At 45.4% G+C, this 26762-nt stretch overlaps 1 protein-coding gene across 2 annotated transcripts in view; it reads right to left on the minus strand.

Annotated features, from left to right (window-relative positions):
- Positions 1-26762, minus strand: part of ITGA11 (integrin subunit alpha 11) — a 127685-nt gene that overhangs the window by 69187 nt on the left and 31736 nt on the right. The gene's annotated exons all lie outside the window — the stretch shown is intronic.

Below are 26762 nucleotides of genomic sequence, written 5' to 3' on the forward strand. Positions count from 1 at the left end.
GCCTGTGGGGAGACACTGGTCAGTTTCAGAGCTGGGACTGCGAGTCCAGTGCTTCGTCCACCATTGTAAAGGACTGGGAAGCTCTGGGGGCTGGGCAGCGCCCAGCATGGAGAGAGGGCCACCCTCCCCGGAGCCAGCCGGGCCTGCTCCCCGGGAGCCTCTTCCCTTTCTCACCTGTTCCCCTCTCCCAGCACCCCTCCTCCACTCAAACCCACTCCAGGCCCTTTGTTCCGTTTCTCTCCTGGCTTCATTTCCTTCCCTGAAATCAGATCGGGGCATCAGGGAGGGGCTCCCACTTGAGGAGCAGAGAGCTCAAGGGAACAAAGAGAGACTATTCCTCTAGCGAGGCTGTTTCTCTCCTCTCTCCATGGAAAATGTAACCTCTTTCAGCCAGCTGAGTATGGTGGCTAATGTGTTCAAGATGGGGCTGGAGAAGTGCTGAGTGCAGCAAACCCTGGTCCTGGCTGGGGGTGGGGTGCAGAGGGAGAGCCCCTGACCCGGGACCTGTCGAGGGGGGTTGGCACCTCCAGGTCTCCCTGGGCTGGTTGGAGGGGCTTGTGGTTCACTGTGGCTCAGATGCCTGGCAGGGCTGGACTCCTGAGGAGGAGGAGTCCAGGAAAGTGAGAACCCCTCTGTTTGCCAGCACATTCCTTACTCTCCCTGCCTCCATAAATCCCTCACCAGAGATGAGAATCCACTGGGTGTATTTAAACAACTATGTGTACTGTGATGGTTCATTGCATGTGTCAACCTGACTGGGCCAAGGGGTGCCCAGATATTTGGTCAAATACTAGGCTAGGTGTGTCTGTGAGGGTGCTTTTGGATGAGATTACCATTTAAATCTGTAGACTGAGTAAAGTAGATTGTCCTTCCCAATGAGGGTGAGCTTTGTCCAATCAGTTGAAGGCCCGAATAGAACAAAAATCCTGACCCTTCCCTGAATAAGAGAGAATCCTTTCTAACTGACTGCCTCCGAGCTGAGGCACTGGCTTTTTCTTACCTTGGCTCAAACTGAAGTGTCGGCTCTTCCTAGGTCTCTGGCCTGTTTGCTTTCAGACTGGAACTACACTATCAGCTCCCCTGGGTCTTCAATTTGCTGACTCAAACTGCAGATTGGGGGACTTGCCAGCCTCCATAATCCTATGAGCCAACTCCTTATAATCTCTCTCTTTCTTTTTCTATCATCTATCTATCTATCTATCAGTTCTGTTTCTCTGAGGAACCCTGACTAACACAGTTACATAGTGCTTGTATGTTCTAAGGCCTTTACAGATATTATTTCATGCTGCTGATGACCTACACCCTCATTCATTCACTGCATCTTAAGCATCTACTGAGCTCCTACGAAGGCACCAAGCACAGGGGGCACAATGGTGACCATGATGTGGTCTCTGCCTTCAGGAGACCTCCAGCCTAATAGAGGAGACAGGCAGGTCAACAGGCCGTTACAACACAGCAGTGGTTCTCAGAGTGGTTCCCAGCCCAGCAGCGTCCACCTCCCCTGGGAGCTTATTAGAAATGCAACGTCTTCAGCCCTACCTGAGACCAACAAGGAAGGGAATCAGAAACTGGAGGTGGGGCCCAGCATCTGCGTGTTAACAAGCCCTCCAGGGGATGCAGATACTCACTCATGTTTGAGAAGCACCGTGTAGGGGAGGCAGAGGCATGGCGACCACAACCCTCGCTGGGCTCAAAGCCCCAAATCCATTCCAGTATAATCCATCCCCTTCATCATGTCTTCTGAGGCTCTATATTATCTCACTGCTGCTCACCTGTCTGTCCCCACTTTTACCAAGGCTGCTATGAATGCTGGGCACAGCCGGGTCATCATTTAGGGCTCAGCTCCAATGTCACCTCCCCAAAGAGGCCTTTCCGGACCACCTGTCACTCCCCACCTCCTCACCCTGCCTTATCTTCCTCGTAGCACTTTGCATTCTCGGATGCTGCCTTCTTCATATGCCTTTTAATCATCCTTAGCTCTCAGAATTTGATATGCAAGGGAGCTAGGACCTTGTTGGTCAGGTTTGCAGCTCTAAATACCCAGAACAGTGCCTGGCACAGAGTAGGTCCTCCAAATATAGTTGTTGAACAAATTAGCTAATCACCTGGCATAGTGGGACCGCTGCAATCTGATAGCCTGCAAATTGGGACCGCTGACAGCAAGCCCCCTTTTGTCTTCCAGTACCTGTTAACTCAGCTGGGAGAGAAGAAGAACCAGCTCTAGCAGAAGAACCAACAGACTGCCCATCCTGCCCTGAGACAAGGCTGTTAACTGTCCTGGGCCTCAGTGTTCTCATCTACCAAATGGGACTGAACCGTTGCCTGGGCTACTTACCACCCAGGGTTTCGAGGGTCATCAGAATCACCTGGGGAGTTACAAATGCAGATTTCTGGGCACAACCTCCAGAAGATTCTAATTCAGCCAGTTGGGGGATGGGACCTGGAATCTATTTGTAGAAGCTCCCAGATGTGCAGACAGGATTGGGAGCCCTTGTATGAAAGATCTGCTGAAGAAGCAGATAGGACGCCCTTTGGACATGTGGAGAAACATGTGTGTCCAGGGAATTTTTACTACATCTGGGGGTCATGACCACAGCAACCTCCTTGACTGTCTAGGAATGATGCAGGATTGGATTTTCAAAAAATTTTGTTTTGTTTCTTTTGGTCACAAGAAAACACATAAGAAATACTTTAACTGGTACAAAAAAGTAGTAACATTTAAAAAGTATTATTTAAGAATTTTTTTAGATTATAAAAATAATACATGCTTGTATAATGTTCATAGCACAGAACCGTGCAAAGTATAATGTGCAAGGCTTTTTTCACTTCCCTTCTTAACCCAGCCCTCTATAGATAACTACCATTAGCAGCAGGGATGCAGAAAACCTTCTAAGCGTTTATGTAGGAAACTTAAAAAAATGAAATCATTCTACACACATGGTTCTGCAGTGTGCTTTTTTCACTTAATTATTTTATACTTTCCATGTCAGTATATATCAATTCCACACTTAGACCTGGCCACTGGGGCCCCTGCCCTGGGTCCTGCACTGACCCTTCTCTGGCTGTTCCTCTTTCTATGGGGTGAGGAGTCCTAGGGGTCAAGGGGACAGGCACCTAGAGCCCACATCTCCCCACTCTGGGTCACTGGGATGCCAGAGTCTCCTGCTCCAACAGCTCAGGACAGGCTTCTTCCCTGGCTCTGTCTTTTTGATGGTGAATCATACCACTGATGGGGCTAGCCAAGGAGCAGCTGCTTGCTGGGGGTGTGGACAGAGCTTGGATATATAGGGTGGGGTGTCCACACGTGTGAGGCCCCTTGATCACCAAGAGGGAACTATAGGTGGGAAGAAAAGATGGTGGGCTGTGGGCTGGAGCCCCCGTTTGTTTTCTTGACTCAGGCCCCTTGGATGTGAGGGGCGGCCCTGGTATAGATGGATAGTATAGCTCTGCCTCATCCTTTATACCGTTTGCACAGTGTTTTTTTTTTTCTTTTTAATCATTCTCCTGTTGATGGACATTTAAATAGTTTCATCCCTTTTCCTACTGATAACTGTTTAGGTGCTTTAAAAATTTTTTTCCCATTGCACAAGGCCTTTATCAATACGAATGAATAAAAAACCCTGTGTGCACCAGTGGCGATGCATAGCAGTGCCAGGAGTGGGTACAAAGCATGTGCCTGTCACCGTGCAGGCTGGCCCCGGAGCCGCCCTGTCATCTTGGGCACAGAGCCCGCTGACAAGCATCATCACAGCTGTTGATTGCACAAGATTGGCTCTCTGCCTTGTTCCTGGAAACTTCTGGGTCCACCTCAGCTTACATCCAGACAGCATTTTCCCCCTGATGTGCAGAAGTACTTAGAACAGAAGAGCAAAGAGGGAGGGAAGGTGACTGCAAAGCACATTTTCAACCCATTCGAAGGGAAAATGAGATCCTGACCCAATGACCATCAAAAAGAGAGTGGCCAGTTTGTGCCATCTAGCTCAATGCCCTCCCCTCCTCACAGCCTGATGCCAAGTCTCACAGGGCTGCTGTCCTTTTTTCACCACACCTGGCATTCTCATTCCTGCCTCTGTGCGTGCGGTCCCCTCATCCCAAACCGCTGAACTGGCTCCATTCCAGTCCAGTTCCACTGAACTGGCTTCAGTGCCTCTTCCTCCAGGAAGCACCCCTTGATCTCTCAGCTGAAAGCTCCCCTTCAGTTCCCGTGATGCTTTGTACCTCTCTTGTCTGTTTTTTTCTCTCCTTTAGATAATCTGCCTCTAGATAGCAGAGAGAGACCGTGATCCATCTTTAAATTTCCCCCTCAGTGCTGGTCAAAGTACCTTGAACACAGTCAAGGCTCAATAACTGTTTGTTGAGTGAAAATGAGGAGGCTGCTCATTTTTCAAAGACAAGCTGAATCTTCACTCTGCTTGGGATGTAGCTGGGAGCAGAGCTGGGCTGGGCTCTTCTGGGTGCCATCTGCAGAGGGACCACCAACCTTGGGGTGCCCTTGGCCCAGCTCTCCCCAGGAAAGTGGCTGTGGTCTGATGTCCCTCCAGAGAGGCTGTGTCCACAGTGTAAAAATTCCTTCTCTTTTCAAAATGTCTGATAAACTCTTGCTTGTTTTTCCAAGTCATGCTGAGTCTCCCTTCCCCCCGTCCCCCCCAGTTTTATCACAACTCTTTCCTCTGGAAATGAAACGTAAACATAGCAATAGTGTGGGCAGATGTTTCTCAGTGGAATGTGTAGTTTTAATTTCTTGGTATGCGCCTCTTCTGCATCCTGGGTGGGCCTGTTTCCTTTGGCTCATAATTAGGATGGTGATAGTTTGTATGTGACCAGTGTACACGCCGAACAGCTTGTTTCATCCTACCCACAGCCAGGGGAGGCAGCCAGACAAGGAGAGGTAGTCCCATCAGACTGCAGAAGAAAGCAAGGCCCAGAGAATGTCCAGATTCTCTGGGTAGAGGCTGAGGCACGACTGGGACACCCGGTATTCTGACTGTGTCCATGGTTCTTTCCACCAGCCACGTGGACTCAGATGAGGTCAAACAAGAGGAGAGGGCCTGGAGGCGAAAGGACAGATACTCTTTTCCCGTCCTGGACCTGTTGACCTGTCTGTGGTGAGCTCTGATCTATTCCCGGATGGGCTAAGTGACCTGGGGTGATCCACCTGCCCTCTCTGGGCATCAGTTTCCTCATCTGTAAAAAGAGACGCTTGGACAATTTCAATCCAAAGAAATAGTTATTGAGCCCTTGCTGTGTGCCAGGCACTATGGACTGAAGGCGAATGAAGCATAGTTTACACCCTTAGTGGTGTGGTGGGGCTGAGAGTGTGGAGAACATTGTTGTGAGATGGGGCGGGGGCGGGGCACAGAGGAGGAGCCCTCGCTCAGACATCTGGGAAGGCTTCCTGGAGCAGGCAACTCCTGGATGGAGGCTCCCGGGTGGATAGATGTCATTCAGGTGAAGAAGGGGCTGAGTCCTGCAGGGAGGACTGACAGCTGGGTCCTGATGGTGCCAGCTCTTAGGTGCGTTATCTAACGTGTCTTCCGTGGTGAAGGCTGGGACTGGGAGGGACAGACAAGTCCCCGTCTTCACAGAGCTTGTGGTGGAGTCATTCTCAACCCAGGCTCGCATCACTCACTCCTTGTCTTCCTCGCCACCCACACCTCCCTGACATTCCAAATCTGCTCCATTCTCCCCTCACTTGCCCAGAGAACTCTACATAAGTGGCCTGAAGTCTAGACAGATGGTTAGATGCCTACCTGGTTGAGAAGCATCACATTGTCCCCCCTCATCAGGTCATCCCTACCTGCTTTCTGGTCTCTATATTCCTGCCATTGGTCACTCCTTTGGATTCAGGCAGTGAGGGTCACTCTCCACATAAGCCTGGAAAGGAGCTAACCCCTGAATGCATGGGAACTCACAGACTCTTAAAAAAGGATTTAGTGGTTTCAGAACCTGGCTGGGCATTAGACTTGCCTGGGGATGTTTAAAAGTATAGATTCCTACCTCTAGAGAGTCTGATTTTGTTGTCTTGGATTGGGCTGAGGAATCTGTATTCTTTTTTTAACTTTCACAGGCAATTCTATTCTGCCAGCTTCGGGAGTCCCTAGATTATATTATCAGGTGATCATCAGGCTTTGAAATAATGGAATTGGGGACAGGGTGCCCCAATAAGAAGAGTTGACAAAAGTGGGTCATGCGTTCATCTACTTTCAAAGCACTCTATATAAACAAGTAAATAAATGAAAGCATGCAAGCACGAATGTTTGGGGGGTGTGTTTAGTATGTGTCAGGGATCGTGCTAGGCGCTTCCCCTGACATTAACTTACTTAATCCTCGCAACAGTCCTGTGGGAGAGAGACAGCAGTCTTGTGTTGAAGCTGAGGAAACTGTAGCCCAGAGAAGCTAGGTCACTCACCCAGGTCACACAGCTGGCTAAGGGGCAGCTCCTTGGCCTCTCTCTCCCTCCTGGTCCTCTCCTCATCTCTGGGGAGTGGATGGGGTGTAGGAGAGCAGAGTACACAGAAGCCAACCCTGTGTTCCATCAGGGAGCCCTGAGCTGCCTCGGGGAATCATTGACTCTGCCGAATCCTTCGAAGTACTTTCTTCAGTCGGGTAAAAGCTCAGATTGCTTTCTCTCCTCCCCCTTCCGGACCGTGAGTAACAGCTACTCTGACACCATTACTCTCATTTTGAGAAGCCATGAAGAAACAAAGGCTGAGGACTCACTTGAACCACTGGAGAGCGAAGCCTGTCATGACATTTTTGGAAACGTCCTCCTCCTTGGGTTACAAAATCCTTGGCTCACGTGTGGCTGACAGGGTCTTGGTGCTCTGGCCAGGTGTCAGGCCTGTGCTTCTGAGGTGGGAGAGCCGAGTTCAGGACATTGGTCCACCAGAGACCTCCCGGCTCCACGTAATATCAAAGGGCAAAAGTTCTCCCAGAGATCTCCATCTCAACGCTAAGACCCAGCTCCACTCAATGACCAGCAAGCTACAGTGCTGGACACCCTATGCCAAACAATTAGCAAGACAGGAACACCACCCCACCCATTAGCAGAGAGGCTGCCTAAAATCATAATAAGGTCACAGACACCCCAAAATATACTACCGGACGTGGTCCAGCCCACCAGAAAGACAAGATCCAGCCTCATCCACCAGAACACAGGCACCAGTCCCCTCCACCAGGAAGCCTACAAAACCCACTAAATGAACCTTAGCCACTGGGGGCAGACGCCAAAAACAACAGGAACTGCAAACCTGCAGCCTGCGAAAAGGAGACCCAAACACAGTAAGTTAAGCAAAATGAGAAGACAGAGAAACACACAGCAGATGAAGAACCAAGGTAAAAACCCATCAGACCAAACAAATGAAGAGGAAACAGGCAGTCTACCTGAAAAAGAATTCAGAGTAATGATAGTAAAGATGATCCAAAATCTTGGAAATAGAATGGAGAAAATACAAGAAACGTTTAACAAGAAGAACTAAAGAGCAAACAAACAATGATGAACAACACAATAAATGAAATTAAAAATTCTCTAGAAGGAATCAATAGCAGAATAACTGAGGCAGAAGAACAGATAAGTGACCTGGAAGATAAAATAGTGGAAATAACTACCTCAGAGCAGAATAAAGAAAAAAGAATGAAAAGAATTGAGGACACTCTCAGAGACCTCTGGGACAACATTAAACACACCAACATTAGAATTATAGGGGTCCCAGATGAAGAAGAGAAAAAGAAAGGGACTGAGAAAATATTTGAGGAGATTATAGTTGAAAACTTCCCTAATATGGGAAAGGAAATAGTCAATCAAGTCCAGGAAGCACAGAGAGTCCCATACAGAATAAATCCAAGGAGAAACATGCCAAGACACATATTAATCAAACTATCAAAAATTAAATACCAAGAAAAAATATTAAAAGCAGCAAGGGAAAAACAACAAATAACATACAAAGGAATTCCCATAAGGTTAACAGCTGATCTTTCAGCAGAAACTCTGCAAGCCAGAAGGGAGAGTTGAGGACATATATGGCAGGACATATTTAAAGTGATGAAAGGGAAAAACCTATAACCGAGATTACTCTACCCAGCAAGCATCTCATACAGATTTGCGGAGAAATTAAAACCTTTATAGACAAGGAAAAGCTAAGAGAATTCAGCATATCCAAACCAGCTTTACAACAAATGCTAAAGGAACTTCTCTAGGCAGGAAACACAAGAGAAGGAAAAGACCTACAATAACAAACCCAAAACAGTTAAGAAAATGGTAATAGGAACATACAGATTGATAACTACCTTAAATGTAAATGGATTAAATGCTCCAACCAAAAGACATAGACTGGCTGAATGGATACAAAAACAAGACCCATATATATGCCGTCTACAAGAGACCCACTTCAGACCTAAGGACACATACAGATGGAAAGTGAGGGGATGGAAAAAGATATTCCATGCAAATGGAAATCAAAAGAAAGCTGGGGGCTTCCCTGGTGGCGCAGTGGTTGAGAATCTGCCTGCCAATGCAGGGGACATGGGTTCGAGCCCTGGTCTGGGAAGATCCCACATGCCGCGGAGCAGCTAGGCCCGTGAGCCACAACTACTGAGCCTGCGCGACTGGAGCCTGTGCTCCGCAACAAGAGAGGCCGCGATAGTGAGAGGCCCGTGCACCGCGATGAAGAGTGGCCCCCACTTGCCGCAACTGGAGAAAGCCCTCGCACAGAAACGAAGACCCAACACAGCCATAAATAAATAAATAAATAAATAAATTTAAAAAAACAAACAAAAAAACCTATTCTTTAAAAAAAAAAAAAAGAAAGCTGGAGTAGCAATTCTCATATCAGACAAAATAGACTTCAAAATAAAGACTATTACAAGAGACAAAGAAGGACACTACATAATGATCAAGGGATCAATCCAGGAAGAGGATATAACAATTGTAAATATTTATGCACACAACATAGGAATGCCTCAATACATAAGGCAAATGCTGATAGCCATAAAAGGGGAAATCGACAGATTTCACAGTAGGGGACTTTAACATCCCACTTTCACCAATGGACAGATCATCCAAAATGAAAATAAATAAGGAAACACAAGCTTTAAATGATACATTAAACAAGATGGACTTAATTGATATCTATAAGACATTCCATTCAAAAAACAACAGAATACACTTTCTTCTCAAGTGCTCATGGAACGTTCTCCAGGATAGATCATATCTTGGGTCACAAATCAAGCCTTGGTAAATTCAAAAACACTGAAATCGTATCAAGTATCTTTTCCAACCACAACGCTATGAGACTAAATATCAATTACAGGAAAAAAAAATCTGTAAAAAATACAAATACATGGAGGCTAAACAATACACTACTAAATAACCAAGAGATCACTGAAGAAATCAAAGAGGAAATAAAAAAATACCTAGAAACAAATGACAATGAAAACACGATGACCCAAAACCTATGGGATGCAGCAAAAGCAGTTCTAAGAGGGAAGTTTATAGCAATACAATCCTACCTCAAGAAACAAGAAACATCTCAAATAAACAACCTAACCTTATACCTAAAGCAATTAGAGAAAGAAGAACAAAAAACACCCCCCAAAGTTAGCAGAAGGAAAGAAATCATAAAGATTAGGTCAGAAATAAATGAAAAAGAAATGAAGGAAACAATAGCAAATTTCAATAAAACTAAAAGCTGGTTCTTTGAGAAGATAAACAAAACTGATAAAACATTAGCCAGACTCATCAAGAAGAAAAGGGAGAAGACTCAAATCAATAGAATTAGAAATGAAAAAGGAGAAGTAACAACTGATCCTGCAGAAATACAAAGGATCATGAGAGATTACTACAAGCAACTCTATGCCAATAAAATGGACAACGTGGAAGAAATGGACAAATTCTTAGAAAAGCATAACCTTCCGAGACTGAACCAGGAAGAAATAGAAAATATAAACAGACCAATCACAAGCACTGAAATTGAGACTGTGATTAAAAATCTTCCAACAAACAAAAGCCCAGGACCAGATGGCTTCCCAGGCGAATTCTATCAAACATTTAGAGAAGAGCTAACACCTATCCTTCTCAAACTCTTCCAAAATATAGCAGAGGGAGGAACACTCCCAAACTCATTCTACGAGGCCACCATCACCCTGATACCAAAACCAGACAAAGATGTCACAAACAAAGAAAACTACAGGCCAATATCACTGATGAACATAGATGAAAAAATCCCCAACAAAATACTAGCAAACAGACTCCAACAGCACATTAAAAGGATCATATACCATGATCAAGCGGGATTTAGCACACTAATTCAAGGATTCTTCAATATACGCAAATCAATCAATGTGATAGTCCATATTAACAAATTGAAGAATAAAAACCATATGATCATCTCAATAGATGCAGAAAAAGCTTTCGACAAAATTCAACACCCATTTATGATAAAAACCCTCCAGAAAGCAGGCATAGAGGGAACTTACCTCAACATAATAAAAGCCATATATGCCAAACCCACAGCCAACATCGTTCTCAATGGTGAAAAACTGAAACCATTTCCACTAAGATCAGGAACAAGACAAGGTTGTCCACTCGCACCACTATTATTCAACATAGTTTTGGAAGTTTTAGCCACAGCAATCAGAGAAGAAAAACAAATAAAAGGAATCCAAATTGGAAAAGAAGTAAAGCTGTCACTGTTTGCAGATGACATGATAGTATATAGAGAATCCTAAAGATGCTACCAGAAAACTATTAGAGCTAATCAATGAATTTGGTAAAGTAGCAGGATACAAAATTAATGCACAGAAATCTCTTGCATTCCTATACACTAATGATGAAAAATCTGAAAGAGAAATTAAGGAAACACTCCCATTTACCACTGCAACAAAAAGAATCAAATACCTAGGAATAAACCTACCTAAGGAGACAAAAGACCTGTATGCAGAAAACTATAAGACACTGATGAAAGAAATTAAAGATGATACAAACAGATGGAGAGATATACCATGTTCTTGGATTGGAAGAATCAACATTGTGAAAATGACTATACTACCCAAAGCAAACTACAGATTCAATGCAACCCCTATCAAACTACCAATGGCATTTTTCACAGAACTAAAACAAAACACTTCACAATTTGTATGGAAACACAAAAGACCCTGAACAGCCAAAGCAATCTTGAGAAAGAAAAATGGAGCTGGAGGAATCAGGCTCCCAGACTTCAGACTATACTACAAAGCTACAGTAATCAAGACACTATGGTACTGGCACAAAAACAGAAATATAGATCCATGGAACAGGATAGAAAGCCCAGAGATAAACCCACACCCTATGGTCACATTATTTTTGATAAAGGAGGCAAGAATATACAATGGAGAAAAGACAGCCTGTTCAATAAGTGGTGCTGGGAAAACTGGACAGCTACATGTAAAAGAATGAAATTAGAACACTCCCTAACACCATACACAAAAATAAACTCAAAATGGATTAAAGACCTAAATGTAAGGCCAGACACTATCAAACTCTTAGAGGAAAACATAAGCAGAACACTCTATGACATAAATCACAGCAAGATCCTTTTTGACCCACCTCCTAGAGTAATGGAAATAAAAACAAAAATAAACAAATGGGACCTAATGAAACTTAAAAGCTTTTGCACAGCAAAGCAAAACATAAGCAAGACGAAAAGACAACCCTCAGAATGGGAGAAAATATTTGCAAATGCAACAACTGACAAAGGATTAATCTCCAAAATTTACAAGCAGCTCATGCTGCTCAATATCAAAAACCAAACAACCCAATCCAAAAATGGGCAGAAGACCTAAATAGACATTTCTCCAAAGAAGTATACAGATTGCCAACACACACATGAAAGGATGCTCAACATCACTAATCATTAGAGAAATGCAAATCAAAACTACAATGAGGTATCACCTCACACCAGTCAGAATGGCCATCATCAAAAAATCTACAAACAATAAATGCTGGAGAGGGTGTGGAGAAAAGGGAACCCTCTTGCACTGTTGGTGGGAATGTAAATTGATACAGACTCTATGGAGAACAGTATGGAGGTTCCTTAAAAAACTAAAAATAGAACTACCATATGTCCCAGCAATCCCACTACTGGGCATATACCCTGAGAAAGCCATAATTCAGAAAGAGTCATGTACCACAATGTTCATTGCAGCTCTATTTACAATAGCCAGGACATGGAAGCAACCTAAGTGTCCATCGACAGATGAATGGATAAAGGTGTGGCACATATATACAATGGAATATTACTCAGCCATAAAAAGAAATGTCATTGTGTTATTTGTAGTGAGGTGGATGGACCTAGAGTCTGTCATACAGAGTGAAGTACGTCAGAAAGAGAAAAACAAATACCGTATGCTAACACATATATATAGAATCTAAAAAAAAAAAAAAGGTTCTGAAAAACTTAGGGGCAGGACAGGAATAAAGACGCAGATGTAGAGAATGGACTTGAGGACACGGGGAGGGGGAAGGGTAAGCTGGGACGAAGTGAGAGAGTGGCATGGACATATATACACTACCAAATGTAAAATAGATAGCTAGTGGGAAGCAGCCGCATAGCACAGGGAGATCAGCTCGGTGCTTTGTGACCACCTAGAGGGGTGGGATAGGGAGGGTGGGAGGGAGACCCAAGAGGGAGGAGATATGGGGATGTATGTATATGTATAGCTGATTCACTTTGTTATAAAGCAGAAACTAACACACCATTGTAGAGCAATTATACTGCAATAAAGATGTTAAAAAAAAAAAACAAAACCTTGGCTCAGAGGTTGGGGAGAGGCAGTGGGGAGAGCACAGAGGGGAGCTGCTGTCGCAGGTAGAGCCATCCCAGGTGGGCCAAGCCACTGTCCACCACCCTCCTGCCCTCTGCCTGCCTTCATTTCAGCTGAGTCCTTCTAAGGTTTGCAGGGGAAAGAAAGACAGGAAATCTCCACCTCTCCCACGTGCGGCCACCGTCCCCAGACTCTTTATAACAACAACGTCCAGCTTTGGGCCTCCCTGAGATTTAGAATGCAGACTCCTAAAACCATTCTCTCCTTCTCCTCCTGTGGGCCTGTGCCTAGCACCAAAGATGCAGAGACGAGTAAAAGCAAGCCCTACCCTTGGGGCCCACAGCCCCCTTTCTCTCCTTACTTTCTGAGCTCTTTACTCCCCATCCCGTCTTCTCTGCTCTTCCCTCTTCCCCATTTCATTTTCCATTTCTCTTAATGTCTTTTTCTACTACTCTCTCTCTCTCTGTCTCTCTGCATTATTGGCTCAGGGTGACTCATCACAGCTAAATCAGGAAGAAGTGATTCAAGAGAGAAAGTGGGGAGGATTTAGGAACTCAACAGAAAATGACAGAAACCTTATCAAGATGGTCTCAAATCAATAAGAAGCCTTTGCCATTGGCTGTGTATCTGAGTCTTACTGCTGTGTGGAAGAGAAGTTGCTGAAAGAGAAGAAAATAACAGCTGCAAGAGTTTGAAATCCCGAGGGGCCCTTGATTCTTCACAAAATAGTCAGGGAAAGTTAGAAGAAGGTATTCTATCCAAGCCTGGAGAAAACAAGGGTTAGGTTAGTGATGGATCACAGTTAACATTAGTGAGGAAAAAGCACGTATAGCACGCTGATTTGATTTTCTAATTGTATGTAACTTTAAAACATGTTTATTCCTCTTTGTGGTTTTCAATAAGGAATTTAGTTTTTCACATTTTGTAGCCTAACCGAATGGAAGCAGGTGTGGTCCTTAGTGGCGTCCATGGGAAGCTTAGATGACTGGAGAGAAGAGCTGTTACCAGGCAGCCTTGCTCCCCCTAGTGTCAGCTATGATGACTGCAGATAAAGTGCCAAGGAGCGAATAAAAACTGAATACCAGTCGTAAAAATTCAAGCCTGTGAAATTATAAAGCCATTCTCAAGATGGAGTGAATTTCAGCATGAGTTTATTTTCCACCTCATGTGAGGAGCTCCCCTTCCCTCTCCTGTTCTGGTCTTAGGAAGGACATTGGGGTCACAGAAGGAACAGTGTTGGCGGCAGAGGAGGGAGGGGGGTGGAAGAGTCACAGGCTGCTGATGGGGGGGAAGGCGGGCATGGCGGGTGGAGGAGATGCTGAGCTGGCAAATCCCTCTGGCTTCCCCGAACTGCCCAAATTAGATTTATTTTCTTTCTTAGAGGTTAGAAACCAGGAGACTTTCCTTTCAATGTTTCCACTACCGAGATTGTGCCTCTTACCCCCAAAGCACATAGAAGTTGGCTCCCTGCCCCGCCTGGATCAGCACTATGGTCGTTCTATGGCCCTGAGGACTGGCCTTGGCTCTGACTCTGGTTGACCAGGTCGCAAGTGTGTCAGAGGTTACCTGGGCCCTCGCTGACATACTCCTCAAGTCTAGGACTTTCCTGTGTTGGTTTGGTATTTAAAAAAAGAAAAAGAAAAAAAGAGAGAGCATGAGAGAGAGCTAGCAGAGAAGAGAAAACAAATCTCCTGGAGATGGGGGGTCATTTGCAGGCTGCATCTTAAATACTCACACTGCCCTGAGAATTCTGGCTCGCTCTGGGGCCAACAGGCTCTCCCTGGCTGCTCTCAACGCTGCTTTGTGTTTTTGAGGGCTTGAAGGAGCCCCCAGCTCCTGCCTGTGAGGGTGACTGACTGGATAACTGTCCAGCCCTCTGTGGCTCACTCTTTTCTTGTGCATGTGCTGCCTGCCTGCCAGGGTCTGCTGGGTGGCTTGGCCCCGGGCCCTGGGCCAACATTTCCCCAACGACTACCGTTTGTCTCTCTTTCTTCCTCTCTCTCGTGTGTGTTGGGTGGTTTCATCCTATCCTGGGCTTTGCTTCTGTAGTGATTTATCTGTTAACCAGCATGAGTCATGGTGCCGGATTTTATTTGTTCCAAGAGAAAATAGCAGAGGGCATTTATGCACTGTGGTGTTGGGAGCCCACTCTGGGGGCCCAAGCCAGGAAAAGAGCTTAGGATGTTCCTTAGTGAGATTTCCACAGCAACAAAGTCTGAGGCTGCCCCAGCCCTGACAACTGTCACCGAGGAGGGGGGACGACTTGGATAAGATTTGTCATTCTGCCCAAAAAACTGGCCCCAGGGGTCCTTTTCCTGGAAACCTCTCCTGGACACCATATCCTTTCTTGAGGAACAGGCCCGCAAAGGGAACTAACTTACCCAGCATCTGCCCATGGTAGACACTTCACACACCATCTCCTATTTCTTTCTCAAAGTACTCTTGGGGGTTTGCATCATTGTGCCCATTTTACAGATAAGGAAACTGTGGCCCAGTATGTGGATGTGATGTGCTCAAGTTCCCATGGCTTGGAAAGTGGCTGAGCCCAGGTTTGTGTGGTTCTGAAGCCTAGGCTTTCCCTGCAGTAAGGGCCACCCTAGTGTGCCTTCACTTATCTGCTGAAGATCTGTGCCCATTTTGTGACATTGCTATAACCCTGCAGAAAAGGGCCACAGATGAGAGACTGGGAAACCTTGGGGCTGGTAAGGAGGAAATGACAGGGCCCAAGGGCATCACCGCCTGGGCCTAGGCTTGCCAGCCAATTTTTGTGGATTTATTCCTCATGGATTTCCTTTCCAGTCAACCCTAAATTCCATCATCAGTGGGTTTTAGACATGAAAGATCCTAGTGGAAATGCAAACTTGTTATCTGGGAAGGTCAGTAGATGAAGGTATGGTAGAAGATTTAATGCCTTACCCAAATTCTACTAGTATTTAGTTTAAGTAGATATCACCTAGTGATCTTGAGACAAGGGACCCAGGATGGTGGGTGGACTAACCCTTTGGCAGTTTTCGCACATGTAGCAGGTGGAAATACTACAGGAAGCAGAAGCAATGCTGGACTGGGTTTTGGGAGACCTGGGTTTCAAGGGTGGCCTTGGTGTAGGCTCTTTCTAGCTCTGGGCCTCGCTTTCTTTGCTTGTAAAATAAGGAATTGGGGCTAAATAATGTCTAAGACCCCTCTCAGCAGGGGGAGCAGTCCTGAAGGCCAAGCCCACGCGTGTTCACTGTGTGTCCACCTGTACCTCGTGGGCCTGCTCCCAGCCACCCTGCCCCTTCTCAACCCATCTCTGCCTCTGAGAATCAGGGTCCCCTGAAGACCCCAGCAATGGTGACTCTGTTTTCAGGCTAAGGAGATAGCCCTGTGTGTGAAGATACCATGTCTTCAGCGAGGTCTCCGGGGAGAGATGGGGTGTGAACCTGTATCGGGCAGGTGCATTCCAAGCTTATCCACCTTAGGGGCTGAGGATGCCCATCCTGTGTGGCGCCAGGTCTCTGGGAGGAGGTAGGGGTGGAGGTGGAGGTGGTGCGGGGTGCTGGCAGGAGCTGCCCTGGGGGGACGGTTTGCTTCCGAGCCCGAGCCCGGCAGGTCTCTGGATCTCCCTCCCTACTGCCTCAAGGTCCGTCCGCAGGGCACCCAATCACACAGGCCCTTCAGCATCTGACCTCACAAACTCTGAGTTCAATTATTGCAGAAGAATCCAAAAGGATCCTTCAAAGCGGCAGGAGGCTGTCTAGGACCCCTCGTGACTTTGGATGAGCCAGGCCACCAAGTCTGTCCTTCCATTGCAGAGGGAGATGACAGTTATGTTTAAGAGGCTCCCTTTTGCCCAAGAGAAGCCTCTGTTTCCCATCATGACACCCCAGAATCGGGGAGACCAAGGCTGTGGTGTCGTTCCGCAAGAGCCAGTGCGTCTAACTTCCTTCTCAGTCTCCCCTCCACCAGATCGCCTTTCTCCATTTTCTCTTGGCTTCCAGGACCCACCCTCTCACTGCCCTGTCCCTCTCTGTGTGCAAACCCTCTCGGCCCCAGCCAGGGATGCCGCCAGGTAGTGCCCTGCGGATGGTGCCTCAGGTCAGGTGGACAGGTGCCAGGAAGCCTGGGCTGGGCTCCTTCCCCTTCCCGCAGTCAGGGGTGCAGTCAGGCCCATGAAACTAATAACATTGGTGGCTACGTGCAGAAGCAGGGCGGGCAGCGGGGTACAGGGACACGGTGGCCTCCCTTGGCTTTGGTCACCCTCTAAACCCCTATCTTGCCCATTTCCATCAGAGATTCTGGTGCAGGAGCCAAGAGGGGAGTGGAAGAAGTGAGGAGGGGAGGAGGGGAGAAGGGATGGGGAAGGGGAGGGGGCTGAAGGGGCAGAGGGGAAGAAAAGTTGAGGAAGTAAGGAGCGGCAAAGGAAATGCAGAAATCAGGAGAAGGGAATGGGCCAAGAGAAGAAAATTGAGAAGTCGGAGAAAGCAGAGGAAGGGCTAAGAGGGACGGAGCGGCTGCAGGTGGATGACAAGAATGAGGTGTGAGCAGCTCTTCTCAGAAACAGCCTCTTCTCTGTCCTCCCAACCCCACCTCCAGCCCATTCCCAGTTGTCTCTGGGTCACCAACTTAAGAAACCGGGCATAGAAATCTCTAGGGCTGTGGTTCTCAGAGTGTGGGCCCCAGCAGCACCAGTGCCACCTGGGAACTTGTTAGAAGCAAATTCGCAGGTCCCACCCTAGACCTATGGAATCAGAACTCTGGAGGCGGGGCCCAGTGATCGGATTTAACAAGCCCCCCAGGGGATTCTGACGCACACCGAGGCTTGAGGACCAGCGCTCTAGAGTGGTACTGCAGGTGTTTTGCGTACATTGCAATGAGTCTCGGCAGGAACTCTAGACTTATTCTGTGCGCATGAGTGTACATCATGAGTCTTTTGTACATCTCAAGGGCTGGTCCTGTAAAGCATTTGCCCAGAGTTGCAAGCTCCCAAGCTAGGCCCCTTCGGCGGCTTTTGGGAGAGGCACACACAGATAAGCCCTCACAGCACTGCAGCCCAACCTCCCTGTCTGGGAACAGGCAACCTGAAGGCCCCTGTCCCCTGCTGCCAGCTGTCCAGCTGCACTCTTTTGACCCCTGGATACTTCAAACCAACGGGACCAAAGATTAGCTCACCCGTTCCCCCAGAGTCTGTCTCCTGTTCCTGGATTTTGCTTTTTCACTATCTTCCCAGTCAGCGAAACAAGTCCTCAGTCATCCTTCATCCTGATTCATCTCTGACCTCGCCCCCCTCCATTCTTGCCCGGCTCACTCTGCTCCAGCCACACACACTGTTCCTGGAACATCCCAAGCATCTTCCCACCTCAGGACCTTTGCCCTTGCCATTCCCTCCGCCTGGAATACTCTTTTCTCAGATATCCATGATTGTCTCAGATTCTCCGTTTTCTTTAGGTCTCTGACTGCTGTCACCCTAGCACTGAGGCCCTGCCTGATGGCCTGTATAAGGGAGCAGCCCTCCCTCCCACCCGCTGCTCCCAAGCCCCCTTATCCTGCCTAACGCTTCTCCATTGCACACGTCACCATCTGACAGATGATGGGCAACTTCATAACGTGTCTTGCCCCACCAGAAGAAAAGTCCCATCAGGACAGGGACTTTGAAGTTTTGTTCACCGTTGAATTCCCAGGACCTAGCACAGGTTCTCAAGAATGAATGAATGAACTATTGACACTCATAAAGCAGGCCCCTTCCTCCAAGCCCCACCCCTTAGGTCCTCCACCCACCTAGACTTCTATAGCCTTCCCACCAGACTCCTCACCTCCAGGATCTCCTCCTATATGGTAGCGTAAGTGATCACCCTAAAAATTAGAACTCTAGTGAACCACCCTCCCGCTCTAAAACCTCCAATGGCTCCCCACTGCCTCCCAGATATAATCCCCGCACTCTGGTATTTAAGAAACTCTGTGGTGTTCCCCTCCCTCTCCCAGCCTCTGGTCTGGTCTACTGCTCTGCTTTCCATACCTTCTCTTCCAGACACATGGGACAGTGTCCTTTCTCTAAACGTGACCTCTTCTTTTCCAGCCCTGTACTCTTACCCATGCTGTTCCTTCCATCTGTTATACTCCTCATCCCTGTCTATTCTACACATAGAAATCCTACCCATGTGGAAGCCACCTCCTCCACAACCCTCTCCCAATTCCCTCCCCCACCTAGTCCTGCTGAATTAGTAATTCCCTCCCTCACGTGAACTCCTGCGACCCTTTCTGTGTGTCCTCTCTTGGTATTTATCATCCGGGCTTGGGGTTCTGTGAATATACACCCTCTCTTTCTGAATGGACTCAGCATTTTTATGTGACTCTGCTAGTGCTGGGTCTTGGGACATCACAGCCTCGACTCTTATGGGGCCAGCAGTGTAGCTGGTCAGGAGGGGCACCACTGCGGTCTGACTGTAGCTTCCCAGTCAGTCTCTGGGCTGGGGCTGCTTCTGCCCTGTGCTGTCTTGGGCCTAACAAGACCTGGGTTCCAGACGTAGCTCAGACACTTATTATGTTATCTCTCTTGGAGTCTCAGTTGCCTCATCTGTAAAATGGGTACAAGCCTATTTCTCTTACAAGTTGCTCACATCCCCGAACCTGTGGCCCAGGGAATTCACATGCCCTATTGTTCTTAAAGCCCACTGAGTTCCAAAGGGTTCCCCTTGTGGAACCCACTGAGGCTACCAGGTTCCTGCTTCCCAGCACCCTTGAGGGGAGAGGGTGAAATGCGCCGCCTCCCTGAGAGCTGAGGCTTCTTTCTCTGGGGTGAAAGCTTCAGTGACAAATTGGAAATTTGTGGGGCCTAGCTCTGTTTTTTCTCAGCACCAGGAGGCTTCCTGCTCCAGTGGACCAAAGCCTTGGTGAGGCCCCCTGCAAACCCTACACCAGAGTTTCTGGGACATCAAACGTTCTTGAAAACCAATTGACTTAATGATTTCAATGTACATACATTAGAGTCATGTGGATTAAATTTCTCTGAAAATACACAAGGGCTTAAAAAGCAGGGGCAGAGAATACTCATCCCAAGAAGAATTTGTCTTCTCTTTTCATTTTTTGTGTGTCTGTGAGTGTTGTTATTGTTGCTGAAACCAAGGCATGTGCAAAACCGTTCAAGATGTCTGAAGCACAGTCAGTTTTGCCGAGTTTGAGTTCTGAGTTGGGAATGTGGTGGGCAGGAGGTGAAGGGTTAAGAGAATAAAGTGGCAGCCCCACTAGGTCTGTCCCCTTGTCCTCCAACCCATTTACATCAGGGTCTGGTGCCCTTGATGTTCAAGGAGGCTCACAGCCTGATAAATGGGGGCCAGACCTCATTGGTGCCTGTGGTCGGAGACAACTGGTGGGTCCTTCTCTGCGGCAATATTGGGACCTGGATTTTTGGGCTGGGGGCCGGGGGGTGATGTTGTTTCCCACTGGCATCTCCCGATCCTCAGTGAAAATGGTGATCCTCAGGAGGCCCCAGTCTCCCTGCTAGAGTCCTGGGGAATTCTTTAAAACACAGATTCCCTGGCCCCACTGCACGCCCAGGAGATGCAGACCAAGATGTGCCAGCTCTACCTTAAGGGCTGGAAGCTGGGTCCACACCCAGGAGACAGAAGACCCTGGGTCAAAGTGAGCCTCTTGACCAAGTCACCAGGGGCCTGATTTCAGATTTGGCTGCTTGCTGGGTGCAAGCAACCCAATCTTCCATTTCCTGCTTTACTGATTATAACATTCAAATTTTAGGTATTTGTTGATCTTGCCTAGCACCCTGAGATAGGTAATTTCATATCCATTTTGTGCATGAGCAAATAGAGGTGTGGAGAGGATGAGAGAGCTTCTTCCAAGGTCTTCCTCCAAGTGGCAGTCTTTGGACTTCAAACCCTTGCTCTTGTCCTTCCTTTGAGGTGCCTCCTGGCATGGACTTCAAACAACATGTACCACTGTGGTCATCCCTGTGCATAACTGCCAGGTGGTGTCCCCCAAATGACATTGACGTTGACCTGTCTTTTCCCCTGATCCACATCCATGGGGTCTTAGGTCTGGATAAAACTCTTGGAATGCTGCCTACGGGATGAGAAAAAATGGGGGCCTGGGGAGAAAGCAGAGATGGGAAGCAACCAAGTAGGGTATGCAGTGGGGTCCATGCAAGTGAGGACAGGGATTCCTGAAAGGTCCTGTGTGCTCCTGTCTATTCTGCAGGAGGTGCAGGGTCCTGGGTCTCCAAGGCCTCTCTGTTTCTCTCAGCCAGAAAACACACTCTGGTCCAGCGGCTCCCATGATGCTTCCGGCTGCACTCAGATCAGCAAGAGTGACCACGAGTCAATTCTATTGTACCATTCCGCTCATCTATGCCCAACCTCCAAGACCCCATTCAAATGCGCCTCTTCTGTGAAGCTCTCCCAGAGACCTCAGCCACAGAAATTTCTCCTTTCAAACTCTGGCTGAGTTTCTGCTGTGAGTGAGACAACTTGCTGGCTGCTCTCATGCACAGGGATACGAGGCTAGTGTCTGATAAGGGAGGTGAGCCATGGGCATAAGTGACTCCAACACAAGGTAGGAAATGATATGGGCCATCAGAGAGAGGACTTAGGAAGGGTAAAGCCATTTTAGGCTAGGAAAAGGATCCAGAAAGCCTTCATGGCAAAAGTGGTCTTACAAAGACGAACATAATTAATGCCAGGTTGTATTTTGTCTTGCATTATTTTTTAATTATTTCAAGGATATTAGTGTTGACTCCTCAACTGGTCTGTGAGTTATTTGAGAGTGAAACCATACCAAAATTTTTCAGAGTCTAGTAAAATTTATTAACAGAAGCTTAATAAACATTGGTCAAAACAAATTCAGTCTTGGAAAAGTCAGTTCCATTTAATCTTTGACCATTCATACCATGTATAGAATATGGATGCTGTGCATCTGATGTCTGGGCTGGTTGAGAGAGACTCAAACCATTAATTCAGTCTCTCAAAGTATGTTCTTTTGAGCATCTACTAATTTCCCAGGAGCATACCCCTGATTTCAGGAAGAAGACAAGGGAATAGGCAATTACTATCCATTTTGATAAATGTTATGAAAAGGAACATCCAGAATTCTATGGGTACAACTAATCTAGTGATGGGAAGGGATGGTCAGAGAAGGTTTCTCAGAGGAAATGATACTTAAGTTGATTAAAGAACATGAAAGAGGACTTTGGGACTTCCCTGGTGGTCCAGTGGCTAAGACCCTGTGCTCCCAATGCAGAGGGCCCAGGTTCAACCCCTAGTCAGGGACCTAGATCCCGTGTGCCACAACTGAAGATCCCACATGCCGTAATGAAGGTCCTGTGTGCCACAACTAAGACCCGGCGCAGCCAAATAAATAAACAAATAAATAAATAAATTTTTTTTAAAAAAAAAGAAAGAGGACTTTTAATTCCAGCCATAAACAACTATGAAAGCTAGATAAAATACATGAAACAACTATTTTCAGGCATTAGACAGCACTAGACAGCTCAATACTTGAGCAAAGGTAAGTACAGGCACTAAACCCACATTTACCCAGCTTTCTCTCTGAGGGCACTTTCCTATTGCAGCACAGGGAAATAGAGTCCAGTCAGATAGCAGCAGTCTTGCTGGGTAGAGGAAACAGTGATTGGGGCTGAGGCTGCAAAAATAACTAGGATTTGGTGGAAGCAGGCAGAAAGGAGAGCACCACAGAGAAAGGACCCCCAAAACTCTGCTAACATTTCCCCTTAGGGTCTTGGCTGACCCCTAAGCTGTCCATGCATAGTGTGAGATTCTGGAAAATCTATCAAAGAAGAGCCACGGGGAGCAGATATTTTAGAGGCTGCCCAGTGCTTAGGAGATGTTGGGGTTCATGCCCAGTCAGAATAGAGACATTTTAATGACTGCTGTGGGCTTTCAGTTGAGACCTCAGGAAATCTACGCCCTAGGAGTAAAGGCTGTACCCTAGAAGTAAGGGCAAAACCAGATACCTGCCCCAACCAAGGCCCAAACCAAGCTGTGCTAAGTTCTAGGTGGTTTCACCAGTATTTTAATTGCCCATCAGAACAAAATGTACTTAAAGGAAGGTAACACAATCTATAGCCTCTACTGTGTACAATTCACAATGTTCAGCATAGAATAAAAATATATATATTAAACAGGCAAAGAATCAGGAAAAAGTGACTGATAACCATAAGGTAAAATAGTCACTAGAAGCAGACTCAGAGATGATCCAGATATTGGAGTTAGCCAAGAAGGACTTCAAAATAACTGTGATTAATATGTTTTAAAATATAGAGTCAAAGATGGGCAAATGGGAGAAAGATAGATTACTTTAATAGAATTAGAGTCTAGAAAAAGAATCAAGTGGAAATTCAGGAATTGCAAAACAAAATATTTGTAATTAAGAATACATTGGATGGGGCTTCCCTGGTGGCGCAGTGGTTGAGAATCTGCCTGCCAATGTAGGGAATACGGGTTCGAGCCCTGGTCTGGGAAGATCCCACATGCTGCGGAGCAACTGGGCCCGTGAGCCACAATTACTGAGCCTGCGCGTCTGGAGCCTGTGCTCTGCAACAAGAGAGGCCGCGATAGTGAGTGAGAGGCCCGCGCACCGCGATGAAGAGTGGCCCCCGCTTGCCACAACTAGAGAAAGCCCTCGCACAGAAACGAAGACCCAACACAGCCATAAATAAATAAAAAAAAAGAATACATTGGATGCATTTAGCTGCACAATACACCTCATGTACACAGAAATAAAGTTCCTGAGAATATATTAATAAATAGAATCAATTTATGTATATATACATATATATACACACATATATACGTACATATATATATATATATATATATATATATATATATATATATATATGAATATGTGGTGACCAAGTTTATCCCAGGAATACAAATTGGGCTTAATATTCAAAAAAAATCAATGAATATAATTAATATTAACAGAATAAAGGAGAACCATATAATATCTCAATCTTTGCAGAAAAAGCGTCTGATAAAATTCACCACCTATTACATACACACACACAGAGACAAACACAAACAAATAAACCTCAGAAAAGTAGGAATAGAAGAAAACTTTCTTAATATGAAGGTATCTACAACAAACAAATCAATAAACTACAGTTAACATCTTATTTAATTCTGAAATATTGAAAGTTTTCCCTCTAATAAGGGAAGTAAGAAAATCATGTTTGGGATCACAACTTCTATTCAATCTTGTACTGAAGGTCCTGGCTATTGCAATTAGGCAAGAGAAACAGAAATAAAAGCTATGAAGATTGGAAAAGAAGAAATAAAGTAATTACTTCAGATGATCTGCTTGTATACATAGAAAATTCAAAAGGATCTACAAGCAAACTATTAGAAATAATAAATGAGTTTAGTAAAGTTGCTGGATATAATGTAAATATACAAAAGTCCATTGTATTTTTCTATACTAGCAAAAGATTGGAAAATGAAATAAGAATATTCTATTTTAGGGACTTCCTTGGTGGTGCAGTGGTTAAGACTCCATGCTCCCAATGCAGGGGGCCCAGGTTCGATCCCTGGTCAGGGAACTAGATCCCACATGCATGCTGCAACCAAGAGTTTGTGTGCCACAACTAAGGAGCCCACGTGCTGCAACTAAGGAGCCGGCAACCTGCAACTAAGGAGCCCCATGAGCCGCAACTAAGGAACCTGCCTGTTTCAACTAAGACCTGGCACAACCAAATAAATAAATAAAAAATAAAAAGAATATTCTATTTTTAATTAGCATAAAATATTGAATACCTAGGAATTAATATAATAAAAGGTACGCAAGAGTTTTACACTGAAAATTTCAAAGCATTACATTATTGAGAGAAAATTTTTTAAAAACTAAATAAATGGAGGGATATACATGTTCATGGTTTGGAAGACTCAGTATTATCACGATTTCATTTCTCCCCAAGTTGATCTATAAATTTAATGCAATCCCAATCAAAATCTCAGCAAGTTTGATTAGGGGAAATTGACAAGCCTATTCTAAAATTCATAAGGAAATATAGAGGACCTAGTATAGCTAAAACAATCTTGTCGAAGAAGAACAAATATGGAGAACTCACACTAACTTCAAGACTTGCTTTGAAGCTACAGTAACCAAGGCAGCTTTCTATTCTATGGAGTAGAATAGAGGCTAGAAATAGACCCATACATATAGGGTCACCTGATTTTCAACAAAGATGACACTACAATTTAGTGGGGAAATAGTCTTTCAACAAATGGTGCCAGATCAATTGGATATCCATATTAAAAAAAAATTTTAGATCTTTATCTCACATCTCATACAAAAATTAATTTGAGATGAATCACTGACTTAAATGAGAAAGCAAAATCATCAACTTCTGGAAGAAAACAGAGGAAAATATCTTCATGATCTTGGGAGAGGCAAAAATTTCTTAAATGGGACACACAAGAAACACTAACTATAAAAAAGACAGATAAATTAGACTTCACTAAAGCTAAGAACTAACTCTGTTCATAAAAAGATACCATTAAAAGAATGAAAAGGCAAGATAGAGACTGGGAGAAGTTCTTTGCAATGTTTTTCTCTGACAAAGGATTTGTGTATAGAATGTCTTTTTTAAAGTCCTATAAATCAATAAGAAAAAGACACACAACACAATTTAAAAAATGGGCAAAAGACTCAACTGGACACTTCACAAAATAGGACACCAAAATGGCCAATAAATTTACAAAAGTTTACTCAACATCATTAGTCATTAGAAAAATGCCAATTAAACCCACAATTAGATACCACTACACACCATCAGAATGGCTAAAATTAACGACTGATAATACCAAGTGTTAGTGAGGATGGGAAGCAACTAGAACTCTCATGTTACTAAAAGAGTTTAAATTGGTAAACCATTTGGGGAAAAAATGCTTGGCAGGTCCTACAAAAGCTAAACATATACCTTCCCTTTAACTCAGTGATTCTATTCCTGAGTATATACCGGATAAAAGTGAGTGCATATGTTCATCAGAAGACGTGTATAAGAATGTTAATAGTATCTCTACTTGAAATAGCCAAAAATGGAAACAATCCAAAGATCCATCGATAGTAGAATAGATAAATAAAACGTGGTGCATTGCTACCGTAGAATATTACACATCAGTGAAGAAACATCAAGTATGAAACATTCAACAGTATGTTAAACCTCAAAGACATAATGTTGAGTAAAACAGATCAGGTACAAATGAGTACTTAATGTGTGATATCATCTATATGAAGTTCAAAAACAGGCAAAATCAATCTATGGTGATAGGAGTCAGAATAGTGGTTACCTGGAGAGGAACTGACTGGGTGGGAGGCACAGGGAGCTTTCCAGGGAGCAGGAAATGTTCTATATCATGTTCTGGGGGGTGATCACAATGGTCATATACATGTGTAAAAGTTCACTGGTTTGGACACTTAAGGTGTCTATGTTTTATTGTATCTAAGTTATACCTCAGTAGAAAGATAATAAGATACTCCTTCACAAAAAAATGTATGAGAGAATGTGTCAGATCTGAGTGGTAGGGTAGGGTGAGTGGGGAAGGAAGGTAGGAGAGGACATCACGGGAGGAGGGAACAGCATGTGCAAAGAAGCTCTGGAGAACTGGAAAAATGGAAATAATGCAATGTGGTAGAGTGTTGAGCGCAGGAAAGGAGGTGGGGGAAGCAAAAGGAGAAGAGGGTGGGAGGGTAGGCAGAGGCCAGATTGGGAAGAGGGCAGGTAGGACATTTATCGTCAGTGTTCACATGGTCCCTTGACTCGGCAAGGGCTTCTAAGAGGGCAAAGCAGAGGCCTAGTCCTTTCCATCTCAGGAAGGAAGGAAAGCCTTGCCTTCTGACAGCTGAAAACCAATCAGCAGGAGGAGAATGGCAATGAACAGTACACGTGCGTGAGGGATCTTATTGGGGCGATAAAAATGTTCTACAACTGATGAACTGCACAACTTGGTAAATTTACTTAA

This window comes from Eschrichtius robustus, chromosome 1, assembly GCF_028021215.1.
Source record: "Eschrichtius robustus isolate mEscRob2 chromosome 1, mEscRob2.pri, whole genome shotgun sequence".
Lineage (NCBI taxonomy): Eukaryota > Metazoa > Chordata > Mammalia > Artiodactyla > Eschrichtiidae > Eschrichtius > Eschrichtius robustus.